The sequence below is a fragment of the Triticum aestivum genome, chromosome 5B (genome assembly GCF_018294505.1).
Source record: "Triticum aestivum cultivar Chinese Spring chromosome 5B, IWGSC CS RefSeq v2.1, whole genome shotgun sequence".
NCBI classification, from domain to species: Eukaryota; Viridiplantae; Streptophyta; class Magnoliopsida; order Poales; family Poaceae; genus Triticum; species Triticum aestivum.
This window is the reverse complement of record NC_057807.1, coordinates 512,861,717-512,878,986: the sequence shown is the minus strand read 5'-3', so window position 1 is coordinate 512,878,986 and position 17,270 is coordinate 512,861,717. Positions and strand designations below refer to the sequence as shown.

General features: G+C 39.4%; 1 long non-coding RNA gene across 1 annotated transcript; it reads right to left on the bottom strand.

Annotated features, from left to right (window-relative positions):
• Window positions 1-3,636: 3,636 nt before the first annotated feature.
• On the bottom strand, window positions 3,637-4,293 carry LOC123116675 (uncharacterized). Its single transcript, XR_006457147.1, has 2 exons — window positions 3,886-4,293; window positions 3,637-3,801 (listed from the first exon to the last, which is right to left on the bottom strand). It is a non-coding gene; the product is annotated as an uncharacterized lncRNA (long non-coding RNA).
• Between the last annotated feature and the right edge of the window lie 12,977 nt (window positions 4,294-17,270).

Here is a 17,270-nt window from a genome sequence, read left to right as displayed (position 1 = left end):
AATCATCATGTAAGATTTTCTACAATTGCCCCAATCGATTTGATGTTTCTATGTTCCTGTGTTGTTTTTTTTGCTGAAATTTGTTACTCAATTTGTGTCAGATTCCACCAAATCCTTGCCAACATTATTACTGGGAAGATGGACCAGACAACTATTTTGATTTTTTGGTGAGAGGTGGGTACATCAGCCATGGATTGAGAAGTTTTGATTCGGCTGGTGTCATTGCATGTGAAGAAATAGAGGTGCAAGAGGTATGTGCAGGAGCAATGCAGAGCACTGTTGAGACTGTGGTGAATGCAGATGTAGTGAAGAAGATGAATGAGCTCATTTTTCTTTGTAAGAGTATTCTCAGTGCACTTGTTGTACTGATTGCAGTAGTGGTGTATGTAGGTTTTAAGAAGTGATGTGCTAGTATGATGTATCCAGTGTTGATGTATCCACTATTGATTTATCCATGTCTTGATCATGTACTGTGGTAATGAAAATGAAGTAAAATTTGGCAGCATTTTGTTTGTTTTTCTGTACTGTGGCAGCATTTTCTCAATAGCATTGACACCACAAATAAACAGTAACTGAACTTAGAAGTAGTTTCAAAGATAGATAGATAGGTTCAACATTACAAAGTCTTGAAGTTGTGCAACAAAAGTATGAAATAACATTACATTTCCATGGGAGTACTATTTTCCATGGTTTGTGCGAAACCCAAAGGCACATCCCAGCATCAGGTTTCATTACAAACCATCTTGTTTCCTAACCAAAAAAGGAGAACATCCTACACTGCTTCTTTCCAGAATATGTCCAAGTTTGCTTCTATCCAAAATATGTCCAAAATGTGCCAATCTTGTAGCTCTTCAGTTCTGAGTTCCTGGGGCTTTGTTCTCCTTAGTTTTTGTCACTTTCTTGCTTCTCTTCAAGTCAAGTGTTGCCTCCTCTCGGGGTCCTGTTCATGCAGCGGCAACAGCCGCTTACTACCACGTACGGGGTCCTGTTCATCCAACCACCACCGGGAACTGTTCATCCAACCCCAACCAAGTATGTCTCGACTCGTTCAACCAACCCCCACGTTCACTGTTCATCAAGAGGCAGCAGGTTCGACCGGCTTCAGTAAACAGCAGCAGCGATCGATCGATCGGGTTTAGTTAGCAGCAGTAGCGAAGGAATCACTCTGGTTCAGTAAAGTAGCTAGTGCAATCGCTCGGGTTCAGTAAGCGAACGCCTCGCTCGGGTTCAGTTAGAGATCAACGTCTCACACACACACGCGTACATATACGAGAGAAACGCGCAAACCTCTGTGCATCGCTCTGCCCCGACCACCCACCCTAACCGGGAACTCCCCGAAATTTTCCTCGCCCTTGCTTCTACCATGATTTTTTCCGTCATGGACGTCCCAAAGAATGTCATGCAGGTGCGTCTCCTGCCCGCCCAGAACAAAAAGCCCATTTTCTATCATGATTTTTTGTCATAGAAGTAGGATCCCACCACATCTATGATGATACCGGATTTTGTCACAAGTATTGTCATAGAAGTGTCATAAGCATGACTGGAAAAAAATTATTTGGGCCAAAATGTCACGGATGTGTCTTTTTTTTGTAGTGTTCCTACACCCAAGATTGAGAAAATTCTATATATACCTTAGCCAGGGCCTCATCGTCGATGAGCTCCTTGGCCGGTACTGCGGAGGCAAGAATAAGCTTATGCTTTCAAGGAAGATTCACTCTTGACACACACGTCGTATCGACGTCCTCCTCCCGCATTCCCGTTCGTCTTGAAAATCTTAATTATTTCTCTCGCAAAAAAACTTATTTTTTTCCCAATCATGCTAGGGTATGGGGCATTTTATATGCTCCTTGAGCTATAAAAATTTACTTGCTCGGTTTTCTAACCTGCAATCTCCGGATTACTATAAGCAAAGACCAGTTGTGTAGGAGGTGAAGCTGCTCGCGCACAAGGCTGAACCTGAGGTCCTCGACGCCACCATCCAGAAGCTTGTCAATATCGGCTTCGGATTATTGTCATGCTCGAATGAGAAACCTTGTTGAATGTGTGCAAAAAAGTGGGCTTATTTTAGCCACACTGAATTTCTGTTGTTGCTGGTTGTACCGATGATATAGCTTATTTTAAATGTACTGAATATTTGCATGTAGTATCATTTCAATTTTTTTAGGGGTTTCTTTTTTGTTTTGAATGGCAATTTTAGTTATAGAAAATGCTAGATCCGGAGCACTTCGTGTCAATTATTATTTATGTAAAAACTAGCACATATGCCCGTGCGTTGTAATGGGAGATAAAATAATATGTATTTAAAGTCAGCGAGAATTATATGTGCAAGCAAAACCTTATATGCACACATAAGAGGAATATTTAACTTCTCGGTTTCGCAGGTATTGTTTCATTCATTGATCGAGGGCATTTAAGAGGTCATTGTACCCTAGAGAAGGCTCATAAGTTATTTAATCAACTCCTCCTTGCAATCCTTTCAATCGAAGGGATTTTAAGATATGAAATTTCTTAATATTCTAGGAAACATGAGCAATTTTCTAAATCGTGAATAGTTTGTTGAAAATTATGTACACTTTTAAAAAAATACGAACAAAATATGAAAAGGAACATCTTTTAAAATTCACAAATATTTTTTGAAAACACGAACTTATAAAAACATGAACATTATTTGAATTTGTGCAAAAAAATTTAAACGGGGACATGTGTTGAAAATTTATAAGATTTGTAGAAAATGTGCACATTTTATACACGAACATTATTTTTCATTTTGAAAATTTCACTAAAACAAGAATATTTATCGAATTTGGAGATTTTTTTAAAAATGCCCATTTTCTTTTTAGAAATCTCGAACAATTTTGAATAATAATAATTTTTTTGATAAATGGGAAACTTCGAATATTTTTTAAAATACCAATAAATTTTTGGGAGTCTGAACATTTTCCATAATTTGTTTTTTTATTCTAAACATTTTCCAAAATTTGTTTTTTTAATTCTGAATGTTTTCTGAGAAATTTTAATTTATGAAATAAATTCTAAAAGAATAAACTTAGAAGGAAAAATGGATGTGGAAAGGAGAATATAAATAGAAGTACAACCTAGAAAAAAATAAAAATGAGCTAGCCCAGTATTGGTTGTCCTGTGCGAAATTCTGAATATTTGTAGTCCAGTGTAAAAAATAGAATTTTTCCAGCTGCGTTGACAGAAAAATAGTGGGCTGGCTTCGCTGGGCCACAGTGCGCATCCCATGTACGAAAATTCTTTTTATAGGAGACAAACGCATATAGTACTACCTCGGATAATTTTTTTTTGTTTTAGACAGTGAACAGATTAAAAATTTGTGGAAACGCACCTATTATAATATATATATATATATATAGGGTAACGCTATTTTAAGCACGAGTGTAGAATAGCTTATTCTACACCCCCTAGTAATGCTATGTACAAAATCTAGTAAAACTGTGTATAAAATGTAGTAATTCGGAGTATTTTTTATCATCTAAGTTTGTAATTTACTACATTTTTACAAAAATTACTATATTTTACATAATGTGTTACTGTATTTTGTATGTACCGTTACTGGGGTGTAGAATAAGCTATTCTACACTCACGCTTAGTTTAGCGTTATATATATATATATATTTCAAGGAAGTAAATTCCATATATTTCATAGAAATTAGTTTCACAACTTGCAACAACACATTGAAATATAAATTTCATATATATTGCACAGCTCAACTATACACACATATATAGATATAACTTGGTTTCACAGAAATTGGAGGAGCAGAGGAGGCCGACAATCTGGTCAAGAAATAAGGAATGTTTAAATCATGCAAAATAAAACCAAAACAGGGAAGGTTAGGGAAGATTGGATTCATGACTCACCAGATCTGGTGACGGTTAGGCTTGGATTCGCCGGATCCGGCGACCACCATGCCCGGTGACCCCTCGTGGTGCCCGTGCTGCACGGATCCACCAACAGCGAGCATGGTTACAGGGGCAACAAGGATGCTGTTGGACGGGATTGGGGTGGTCGGGATCGAGGAACCTCGCCGGAGTAGGTATCCCAATGACCACGACAGTGGATCCGTCGTCCGCTGGCGTGATCCAACCTCGCTCCTCGTCGGCGTCGTGGTATAGCCGCAGCGTGACTGGCCTTGTGCGTGTGACCCCGCGGTAGGTGCCGGCCGCGGAAGCTGGATCCGGTGCCGGATATTAGTGGAGAAGGCAGATCTTGTGGCGGGCTGGCGGCCATATCCTGGAGGAATCGGCGACCGGCATGGGAAAGAGACAGCGACGTGGGGATATCCTCTCGCGTGGGGTCCATCATGTAATGATGTTGTATAGATGGTATATGCGGCCCAATTCACTGTTTTGACCCTTTTTAAAAATTTAGCACGATCTTACCCGAGTTCGAATTTTTTTCGTGATCTAACCCTTTTTCTATTGCCATCGTCCTTGGCGGTAGGGTAACGCAGCCTACCGCTAAGGGCTATGGCGGTAGGACTTGACTGTGCCGTCACGGTCATTCGATGTTGAAAATACCCTACCGTCATAGTCTTTGGCGGTAGAGTAGCGAACATATAAATAACTTGTGACGCCTACTACTACCAAAGCTGTGTGCTTGAAAGTTGGCTAGCGCATGCGTGTTTGCTGTGGTAGGTCCTGAGTTTGAGCTTTCATGAGTTCATATTTTTTGTTTATTTTTATTTTGCCCAATAAAAAATAACAATTTGTCTAACTAATCTAAGGATATGGATTATTGATAAAAATACCTGCTTTATAAAATTCCGCAAAAACGTAAACGAATATGGTAATATCAGTGGAGAAAGGACTTTGGTAATGTCCTGCACGAGCCTTCATAAGGCCATAGTTTTTGTTTATTTTTATATTGCCCAATAAAAATAACAATTTTTTCAATTAATCTAAAGATATGGATTATTGAAAAAAACATTTTTACTTATTTGTAACTGCTTTATAAAATTCCCACAAAGATATAAACGAATATGATAATAGCAGTGGAGAAAAGAACTTTGGTAATGTCGTGCTGATCATGCATGTTAGTGGACCTGTAGATCGTGTGGCCTTGGAGTGGAGGCTGCTATATCGACGGTTATTTAAGACAGTTATCATTCTTGCCGAGCAGAACAGTGCATATTCGTGCTTGTGTCCTTGGTCGGGAGTAGCCAGGTTTCGGCCTCGGATAGTGAACGACCTTGATGGAACAAATTGGAAGTCTCTTTTGTCTGACACCCATCGCATGTTGGCCGAGAGACATCTGGAGCTCTCAGTGTCGCCTTCCGTCCCATAACAGGTTCTCCCCGTAGCCTCCTTCTTGCGGCATCCGTTGTTTCGCCGCCACTCACCCAAGGTTTATATTGAAGAGGAAAGATAAGATAGTCTACAAGTCTAGTTCTTAAATCCTGCAGTTTTCCTTATATGTGGTGTCCCCCTTATATTATGCATTGTTCATCCCAACTTCACCTTTGAGTATCACAATTCACAGTACTGATTGCAATACTTATTTGTCGTAGATTGTACGTTCTCTTCTATCTGAAGTTGGATAAGGACTTTACTCAAATCGTCACTTTGCTCTCAACTACCAGATCGATCTAGAGCAGGTAAATGGTGCTCGCTGTGGGCTGAATACCGCCACTAATTATTTGGCAATGCTTCATCTCTAATTGTTTGGCAATGCATATACACATGATTCATAATGATGTGTACCTACTGTATTTTCCAGACCTTTTGATTTGCGTACATGTGTGCAGGTTATTCCTCCATGAAGGCATGCTCACAACTATTTATTTTCTCGATTTCTCAACATTGTGTGCCATGGTATTTACCTTTTCTTCTCTGTCTCAACATGCATTCGTTTTATCTATTATTGCAGTTACCTTCTTTCTATCTCTGTCATAAATCATGACCCTGTACATCTTACTGGTTCATTTCCTTAGTTTGTTTTGCAGAAATATGTAGTTCAGTAGTTGAGTTTATTACGGACTGAATTGGCAACCATAGCAGTTTTTTGAGTTGTCTCTATGCTATCTTTCCCTTTGTTAATTGTACAAATATGCCTTTGAACAGCCCCGATAAATTATTTATATTCTTTTGTTAACATTTGAAGTAGCAGCTTTGCTTTGGTTTAGATCTTATACTCATTACACCAAAAACTCTGGATAACTGATAAGATTACAGATAAGTAAAACAATGTTTTTTTACCAATAATGCAGTGACAAATAAGTAAAAAATGTTTTTTATCAATAATCCATATCCTAAGATTAATTGAACAAATTGTTTATTGTTTAAATAAAAATAAACAAAAAATATGGCCTTATGAAGGCTCGAACACATGACTAACCAAACATAACATGCACACGGCAGCCAACTTTCCAGCAAATAAATCATGTAAGGTAGGCGTCACACATTATTTATACTTTCGCTACTCTACCACCAAAGACTATAGCGGTAGGGTATTTTCAACATCGAAGACTGTGACGGCACTGTCAAGTCCTACCGCCATAGCCCTCCGCGGTAGGCTGTGTTACCCTACCGCCAATGACAACGGAGGTAGGAGAAGGGTCAGATCATGAAAAAAATTCAAACTAGGGTCAAATCGTGCTAAAGTTTTTTAAAAGGGTCAAAACAGTGAATTCGACCGGTCATTGTTACGCCAACCATACTGACAGGAGGAAGCTCCATTTTTGCTAGCTTTTGAGATGATGACCTGGACACTATGGACTCCATGTAACAAGGTGTAACATGGTTATCGAACGGTCTTTCTCGGCGTGCTTCTGACACTGTCTTTAAATTTTAGGAGGTTGCGACCATTTTTTGAGTTGAAAAAATAGTTTTGAAATTTGTGAACAATTTATAAAATTCAGAATATTTTTTAAAATTCATATTTTGTTTCTGAAATACAGGACCAATTTTTAGATTTGTGAATATTTTTTGAAATGCCATTTTTTTCTAAAATCTGGAACAATTTTTAATTTATGAACACTTATTAAATATAGTTCAGTTTCAAATTAGTGAACACTTGTTGGAATCTTCATATTTTCATAGAAGCAAACATACAAAAAGTAAAACGAAAAAAAACAGGGGCACCCCTGCCCGTACTTGGGCCGGCCAAAAGCACATGTGGGAAGGGGTGGGAGGCTGCGCGTTTGGGCGTCTCGCATCGGGCGCTGCTATGTCTCGCATTCAGCACCTCGACTATTTCTCGCATTAAGCGAGCCTGTAGAAAACTCAGATCGATCTCCAGTCTCCTAGGAGAGGTCTACCTATGCTAGACACTGCGCCCATGACTTGCACGTGCTGAGTTGTGGGCGTGATTTGTACTTGAGGCAAACGACGCCGGTTTTTCCATGGTTTTCAAGTTTTTCTTTCTTTTCTTTGACAGGGTTTTCTTCTCTTTTCTCTTTCTTTTTTGCTTGATTTTATATTTTGTTCTACATTTTTGTCTGATTTTCATTTTAATTTTCATTTGTTTCTTCAGTTTTTTCAATTTTTTTCTTTGATTTATTCTCTTTCTTGTTCAGTTTACATTTTTTTTGTTTTCTTTGTTTCTTTTTGTTTTTCATTCTACATTCTTATATACATGATCAATATTTTTCCTAATGCTCTTTCAACATTTTTTCAAATACTTGTTCAACATTTTTTTAAACATGATCAACATTTTCTCAAATACTTGTTTAACATTTTTCAAATACTTATTTTACATTTTTTAGACATTTTTCGATATTTTTTAGATACATGATCAACATTTTCTCAAACACTAGTTCAACATTTTTAAATACTTATTTTAAATATTTTATATACTTTTCAACATTTTTATATACATGATTAGGGATGAAAATGAAGTGGACACTTTCTACATTTTTGGAGGACAAATGGAAACAAAGAGGAAATATGAAAACAGAAATGAAAATTTGCAAAACGAAAGTGGAAATGGATTTTTTTATGCAGAAACGGAATAAAAAATGGAAGGGTGTTTTTTGGTCGAACAAACATGGAAACAGAACCATTTCTGTAAATATGGAATTTCCATTTTTACTGTAGGCATATGGCTGATTTGTAGGCCAACCATGAAACAACACACAATGACACAATGAGTAGAATGGATCATTTGAGGCCCAACTTTTACAACCACACATGTACTCAACTTGACCCTAAACACAATTGTCTAGTTTTAATATTTACAATACTACACTAAGTTGCTACAATAAACATATTATTTTTTAGCCATGTTAACAGTTCATTTTTTTTTGTGTATTTCTCTATGATTCATGGGATTTATTTTCGGTCAATGCCCAGTAATGTTTCCGTGTCTGCTCTGTATCCGCTCCGTGTTTGTTTTCGACAGTATCTATTTCCGTATTCATTTCCGAGGTTTCTGTATTCGTTTCTGCTTCCGCAAGAAAATATGAAAACAAATGCGGTAGCTCTCAGTTCCGTCCGTTTCTGCTCTGTTCTCATCCCTATACATGATCAACATTTTTTTTGAAATACTTATTCAACATTTTTCAAATGTTTTTTGATGAGTTTTCTTGGAATATTTGAAAGTATAAACAAAAGTACAAAAATAAAAAAAATAAAGAACATAAGAAAACAGGAAAAGGAGATTGTGGCCTCCCGCGCTCATGGGCTGGCCCAGCTCGCTCGCCCCTTCAGACTGGCTGAAGCCTGTGAGGATATGGGCCAGCCCAGTTCGCGGTAGTTATACTGCCTCGTTTTCTTTTCTTTTCTTTTCATGTTTTTATTTCGTTTTTGGTTCCATTTTTTAGTTTTGTTTAAACTTTTAAATGTTTAAAACATATATTATACAAAACAATACTTCACATAACATTTGAAAAATATTAATAATGCGTTGATAAATGTTGAATGTGTATAAAAATATATTGACCATGTACTAAAAAAATGATGAAATTCCTTGATCATGTATATAAAAATGTTAATCAAGCATTTAAAAAAATGTTGAACAAGTATTTGAAAAATGTTGAATGAGTATTTGAAAAATGTTGAACATGTATTTGAAATATGTTGAACAAGTATTTGAAAAAAATACTTTAATAAAGTATTGAAAATGTTGAACAAGTATTTGAAAAATGTTGAACAAGCGTTTGGGCAATGTTGAACGTGTATACAAAAAATGTTGATCACTTATTAAAAAAATGATGAATGTTAATCAAGAATTTAAAACCGTGCTTATTGCAAATCATCGTGCTTATTGCAAATCACAATAATTGTTTCGATTTTATTGAGATTCAATGCTATACTGCATATAATCCTCTTCCAAGACTCCCGAATCTCCAGATGTGTAGACCATACATACATGCGACGATTTCATAGATTGGCTTGCGTCTATCTTGCATATGAGCGAATTCTATTATATAGGTTGGTGCATACACATGCCATACTATGTGTACAAGGAAGTGAGCAATACAATAATTATTGTTTTACTGAGAAATGATAACTAGAAAAGGCACTAATATAAAAAGCTCATTTGCAAACTTATTACCATGCTCTTCTTCTCCTGCTCATCAAGGATGCACACCTTGGCGTTTTTAAAACTGGTGCATATGTATTTTCCTTGAAGAGATGTTTATGTGGTGTCCGTTTTGTGTTGTGGTTTGTTGATTAGGAAAGCCCTGACACGGCCGTTCTTTGAATGTCATAGAAGATGATAGCTAAAGGGGCTCAAGTCACATGCCTTGTGGTGATCTTCCAGTTCTCTGGTAAGTTGCTTATTTTCCTAGGCCTCCCCTCTGCCCTTGACCTAGCTGTCAAGCTATGTGTGTGCACCGCCATCGAGCCGGGGTTGATTATATGATGTACACTTGCATGCTATTGGTGATCACATGCTTTTCACCACTGTTTTTACTTGGGTCATTTGATTAGGATGATGCCTAGTTGTTAGTTGCTACTGGCTTCCATGTTGAAATTATAGGCTAGTGGATGATGCTTTTGTTTTCTTTGGGTTTCTCCTGGAGTAACTACTATGCCCATGTTTACCATATACCATGGTTATTATCTTTGTTTATACCGGAAAATTTGGGAATTTCTACTGTTTTGGCTTAGGCTTGATAAATAATGTTAGATGTCTCAACGTTGCTTTTTGTAGGTTAAGCATGATTCTTTTATTCATGTTTGTCCTTTGATTTGTAAATTGTGGATGCTCTGCCCCGTGAACAATGGATATGTTGGCTGAGAACATCTTTCCAATTCTCTGATGCTTGTGTTCTGAGATATACAAATAGGATGGAATTCATGACTGTCAAATGCTTAGAATCGAGAAAATGGTTGTTTCCTTGGCTTGTGCTACATTTTTTTGCTATGGTGCATGCTTCATATATTTGCCATGGTTGCTTGGAGATTTTCTTTGAATTGATTGAGTTTACCAGGCTTGCGAGTAATTTGTCAAACCTGACTTGTTTTTACATACTCCCTATCTACATTCATTCTAGGATTTGTGACATGTTAATCTGTTTTTGACTTGATCTTTGTGTTGTGCATCATATTCATGACATCGACAACTTAGTGCCAAAGCTTGGCCTATTGTTTGGTGTAGACCGATAAATACGACAATGTCGTGAACCCTAGAAGTAGCAAAGGCCCCAGAGGAGAGAACCCCCCCCCCCCCCGCGAGCCGAGATTTGGAAGCACTAGATGAAATGGCAAGACGAGCCGAACATGCAATTTGTGCCTTGTCTGTTGATATCATTCCTGGAGATATTGTTCTTCTATAGTTTGCTTTGTTTCTTGGCTAGCTGAACTATTGACTCATGAGCAAGCCGAGACGCTATTCAAATTGGCCTGTGGTGCTCTGGTTGTAGTGGTGTCATGTTGTACAGCTAGCTAGCTAGCTACCATAGAACATAATCTGGATAGATATATAGGTGCTTTGTTGTTACTATGTTGTGTAATAGAAGATTTGTTTGAGGATGGCTTGGCTTGAAAAGTGCAAGTGCTCGATTTATTTTTGCTTTCTTGGCTGGCCGAGAAAGATGAAAGCAAAACAAATGTGTTTGTCTACTTTGAGGATCTAATAAAGGAGGGAGAACTTGTTGATGTAGGATCGAAAGTATGTGTAGAGGGGGGTGATTAGACTACTTGACCAAATAAAAATCTAGCCTTTTCCCAATTTTAAGTCTTGGCAGATTTTAGCAAGTTATCACAAGTCAAGCAATCAACCTACACATGCAATTGTAAGAATGTAGCAGCGGAATGTAAATCATTGCATATGAAGGTAAAGGGAGGAGATTAGAGGGATCAAACACAATTAGAGACACGGATGTTTTTAGCGTGGTTCCAATAGGTGGTGCTATCGTACACCCACATTGATGGAGACTTCAACCCACGAAGGGTAACGGCTGCGCGAATCCATGGAGGGCTCCACCCAAGAAGGGTCCACGAAGAAGCAACCTTGTATATCCCACCATGGCCATCGCCCACAAAGGACTTTCCTCACTAGGGTAGATCTTCACGAAGTAGGCGACCTCCTTGCCCTTACAAACTCCTTGGTTCAACTCCACAATCTTGTCGGAGGCTTCCAAGTGACACCTAACCAATCTAGGAGACACCACTCTCCAAAAGGTAATAGACGGTGTGTTGATGATGAACTCCTTACTCTTGTGCTTCAAATGATAGTCTCCCCAACACTCAACTCTCTCACACAGATTTGGATATGGTGGAAAGATGATTTGAGTGGAAAGCAACTTGGGGAAGGCTAGAGATCAAGATTCTTGTGGTAGGAATGGAATATCTTGGTCTCAACACATGAGTAGGTGGTTCTCTCTCAGAAAATGAGTAATGGAAGTGTAGGCATGTTCTGATGGCTTTATCCATGAACGAAGAGTGGATGGAGGGGTATATATAGCCTCCACACAAAATCTGACCATTACACACAATTTACCAAACTCGGTGGGACCGAATCATAAAACTCGGTCAGACCGATTTAGTTCAAAATGGGAACGTTAGGATTTTCGGTGGGACCGACATGTCAACTCGGTGGGACCGATTTCATTAGGATTAGGGCATAACGTAATCTCGGTGAGACCGATCACATAAACTCGGTAGGACCAATTTATGTAATAGGCAAACAGAGAGTTGGTCAGGCAAACTCGGTGGGACCGATTCGCTCATTTCGGTGAGACCAAATGTTACAAAAAGGAAACAGAGAGTTTACATTGTGAACTCGGTGGGACCGATCGCTCATCTCGGTGAGACCGAAATGTTATGAAGGGAAACAAAGAGTTAGCAATCCCATCTCGGTGAGACCGAGATCCCTATCGGTGAGACCGAACTGACTAGGGTTTCTGGTAGTGGCTATGTCAAATGGACTCGGTGGCGCCGGATAGATCAAGTCGGTGGGGCCAAGTTTGACTTTAGGTTTAGGACATATGTGGAATGAGAAAGTGGTTGGGGGCTTTTGGAGCATATCATTAAGCACTTTGAGCAAGCAAGCCATTAAGCAACACCTCATCCCCTTTTAATAGTATTGGCTTTTCCTATGGACTCAATGTGATCTTGGATCACTAAAATGAAAATGTAGAGTCTTGAGCTTGAGCCAATGTGTGTCCTTAGCATTTTGAGGGGTCCACATTCCAAGTCCATGCCATGCCAATCACTGAACTTTCTGAAATGATCATCTTCAAATAGCATTAGTTCAATGAACTATATGTTGTTAGGAATTACCGAAACCACCCAGGGATAGTTTCACTTTCAATCTCCCCCTTTTTGGTAATTGATGACAACATATAGATCAAAGCTTCGACAAATGATAGTAAGATTTAAAATCATCGTCGCTTTGAGAAGTATGTGATAAGTAAGAGCTCCCCCTAAATTTGTGCATTATTAAAATTTGCTTTTGAATGCAAATGCACAATCAATTAGGATGATGGGTTACTCTTCCATGTCACATACATCTTGGTGGAGCGCTCAAAATGATAGAGAGTAACAACATGCACTCATCACCACGCAAAGTGAATGATCATATGAGAGATATAATAGATAACATCATTCAAGCACAAGCATTAATGTATGATATGATCAAACACATGATCATAAGAGTATCTCACACACGTAGACATAAAGAATATTAAACAAGCACACACAAAAGTATCAAGCAAAAGACAAATAAACCAAAGAGGCAAAACACTCTCTCTCGAAGCCTATGATCTATACATTTCTCCCCCTTTGGCAACAAGTTACCAAAAAGTTTGAAAATGCATAGTGCTATGCGTCTCTCTAGGCTTGATCTTCGGGAGGTGGTGTTGAGAGAACTCCAAGGACAAAAGCATTTGTAGAAGTTGCTGGAGCTGGTGGAGTTGCAACTTGAGGTGGCACTGATGTTGTAGCTGCTGGTGCTGATGTTGTAGCTCTTGTGTCATCCATGGGCACTACAGCAGATCTCTGACCTCTGGGCACTCTTTGAGAAACATTTGTGGTAGCCTGCCCTTTCCTCTCCTCAGCTTCCTCTTGGAGCTGCTCAACAGCTGATTGCATCTCTCTCACCTTCAGATCTAGATCATAGAACTTAGTTTCAATGATCCTTTCCAAGCTCTCTTGGTTTTGAGTCAGGTTGGCCAAACTTTTCTCAATCGTCAAGGTTGCTAGAACAAGATGGCTCAGTTGAATTTGCTTAATTTGCTTTGACTGTAGAAGGATTTCAGAGACTTCTTCTTCACTTGGCATCTTTGCAGCTTTCTCAGCCTTTGCTTTTTCTCTCTTCTCATTTGCTTGCACAGATGTGGGATCCTCTTCATTCATCACAACTGTGTTGTCCTCAGGTTCTGGTCTCAATGGTAAGTGCTCCTTGTACAACAAATAAGTGCATGTGCCCGTCTTGGAGTTGATGAGCACCTGAATATGTGGAGCATACCCACAAGATCTCTTTTGGTCTGCAGCTCTCCTCTTGATTGTTTCAACAATCAGGCTCATGACCTTGAATTTCTTAGGCACATCAAATATCTGCATCAAGTTGATTGAATGGCCTCTGATCATCTTGTGATCTCCAGACTTGGGAAACAATGTATGCCTCAAAATTGTGTTAATTGAAGCTAGTCCAGATAGCAAATATTTCACTGAGCCCAACTTATGAGTTCCCAGGGCTTCATCAGGAATTTCCTTGTACATATTTTCCATTGAGTTATGATCCTTCTTCTTCTTAGCATACACATCAATGTCATCCTCATGCTCTTCAGGGGAATTGATTAACTTGGCCCACTTAGCAACTGTAGAATGGTACCTTGTACCTTCAGACATCCAAACAATTCTACCATCTGGATAAAAATGTGATATAGAGTAGAATTGCATGATGAGTTCATCATTCCATTTTGTCAGCTTCTGAACCACAAACTTGTCAACTTCACATAGCCTGAAGCTCTCATGCACTCCTAGAAAGTGATCTTCATTTTCATCAATGTACTTCCAGTCTACCAACTTCATATCACAGACAATTGGCTTCTTGTCAAGCAGAACAGTTTCATAGAAATCTTGCTGCTATTTGGTATGGAACCTATAGTCCACAACAGTCCTTCTCCTTGAAACATATGGATCTGATTGCCTCCACAATCTGAGACCTGCATCTTTCCTAAGCACCATGTTTTCTGCAACTGGATGATCTTCATCATGATCTGGAATTTTGGGTTTCAACTTTCTAAGCACTTGGGCTTCCTCATCTTCTTCAGCAATCTCAGGCACTGGGGCCTTATTCTTCTCAGCAGCTGAAATATTCCTTGTGTTTCTCTTGGGAACTATCTTGGAAGTTTGAGTTGGCTTTGGAGCTTGAGCTGAAGGCTTTGGAGCTTTCTTGGGCTTTGAAGGAGCTGCTCCAGACTTGATTACATCACCCATGAGCTTCTGAGATTTGGGAGGGGGTGCAATGTCTTCTTTTCTTCAGCTTCATCATCACTTCTCCTCATACAAGGATGTCCAAGAACTTTGGCAGTAGTTGTTTTGGCCTTCTTTATCTTCTTCCCATCCCCAACAGCCTCATCATCAGATTCCATTGTGAATTTCATGGTTTCTCCTATGGCAACTTTCCTTGGCTTGGATGTTGGGATTCTCCTTGGCTTTAACATGAGTATCTTCTTGGCAGGAGCTTTCTAATTCAAACCTGGCTTGTTTGATGCAGCTGTGCCATATTCTTTCTTGAAAACTTTCTTCTTGGAAGTGGCCTCATCCTCAACAGCCACATAGTCTTCATCTTCAGAATCTGAAGTTCTCTTCTTTCTTGTTTTGGTGGCTGCCTTGGGAAAGTTGCTTGGGGTGCTTCTGCTACCCTCATCATAGCTGCTACAGGGACTAGTGCCCTCACTCATGTCCACCTACTTTTCTGACTTGTTCTGGCTATCACTTTGATCTGACATTCTAGCAAGCAAACTGAAAACTGACAGCAGACCCTGTGAATAGTTATGGATGAGATAGAGTGGATGAGCATGACAAAGTGCAGAGTTTTGCAAAACAAACGAGTCAAAAACTTAGTCTTAGTTTTCTACAGAAAGCATTTCGGAGCTACCGATTTGTTAAACTCGGCGACACTGAATCAACTTTTGGAGTCTAAACCAGTGAAATCGGTCAGACCGAAACACAGTTCGGTGACTCCGAGATTGCTAGGATTTCACAGAGAGTTGAACTCGGTCACACAGATTTGCAACTTTCGGTCAGACCGAAAAGTGCAAGTGCAATGGCCTAAGCCAAATCGGTGAGACCGATTTCCACAACTTGGTCGGTCCGAGATGAGTTCGGCGGAAACTTAAACCTAAATTTTCAAATCAAATCTAATCTAAAGGATGTTTTCTATGGATAGATTGATTTCATACGTGGCAAGAAACATGGCATTTGCTTTGTGCTAAAAATTGGAGTCAAGAACAACACAAAGATTCAAACTCATACCCTAGTTCGGTGATGAGCTCGCTACGGCGGCAACGGGGGGGTTGAAATCCGTTGACAGCGACGAAAACCAGCGGTGGGAGGTCACTGGCGATGAGAAGATGATTCGGAGACCCAAGGCGGCAGAGCAGGACACGCGCGGGCTGAGGGGTTTTGAAGAAATTTCCAAAATCCCACCCGTTGGTATATATATCCTGACACTATCGGTGTGACCGAGTGGAACAACTCGGTGGCACCGAGATGCAGAATCGCAAGCGGTTACTACAACTCGGTGTGACCGAAATGGTCAAATCGGTTGCACCGAGATTAAAAACCTAGATCAAGTCAGTGAACTCAGTTCGACCCTAGTAGATGAATTGGTCACACCGAAATGCACAAAGAGGTTTGGGAAGTTTAAGTCTATGACGAATCGGGGACTCCGAGTGCTCCTCACACAGAGTGGTTCGAATCTGACTTGATCAAACTTTGTGATGTAGCATGAATAGAGTTTGAGATGAGAAAAGCATAGATAGCTAGAGGAAGTTCTTAGGCATTCTTGTCCATCCACTTGGCAAAGAAAAACCAAACAATCAAAACAACAAGTGGATGTCCTTGAATGTGTAAAATATGCAACCAACATGCTCACACAATAAAATGGCAAATAGAATATGTGACAAAGCATGCACAAACACTCTAGCATCTTTCAAGCAATTGGCGATGACTAGGTCATCTATATATGAGTATATTGACTTAGGAGTCAAATGAGAACATTTGATCATAGGTCATACTCATCGTTTAAGCACAAGTGGGGTTACGACTTTTACATAAAGCATTATAGTGTTCACACCATTAGAGTTGCTTTAGTTCAATTCTTAGAGTAAAGCTCCCCCTAGATGTGATATCCCCCCTAAGAGGGATGAACTAACCTTGGGTTTTGTCGATGATGACTTCATGTAGATGTTGAAAGATGTGGATGCTCATTGTTGATGTAGATCACTTGGAGCAGTCCATTGGAGTGAGTTGCACTTTCAATATCTACACGGGTTAGTCCCACAAGGAACAAACAAGAATATCCATAGACATAGAGTGAAGTTAATATATGATGATGTCCATGAAAGCATTGTGTTACCTTGTCCCTTGTCTTACCAATAAGAGGGTTTGTGACTCCTTGAACTATTGCAAGATGTGGACGTTGATTGCACTTATTCTCGCCAAAATGATATGAGTGAAGTATGTTGGCGGAGTCACCCTCAAGAACTCTCTAGTTCTTCTTCTTTGGGATCCACACCATCTTGATGGGAATCCTTGGAGTTGTAGTCGTACTTGATGAAGTAGAGCTCTATGTAGTCTTGGGAATCCACTTGACCAAGGCCATGGGTGCTTCTTCAAATGCATCA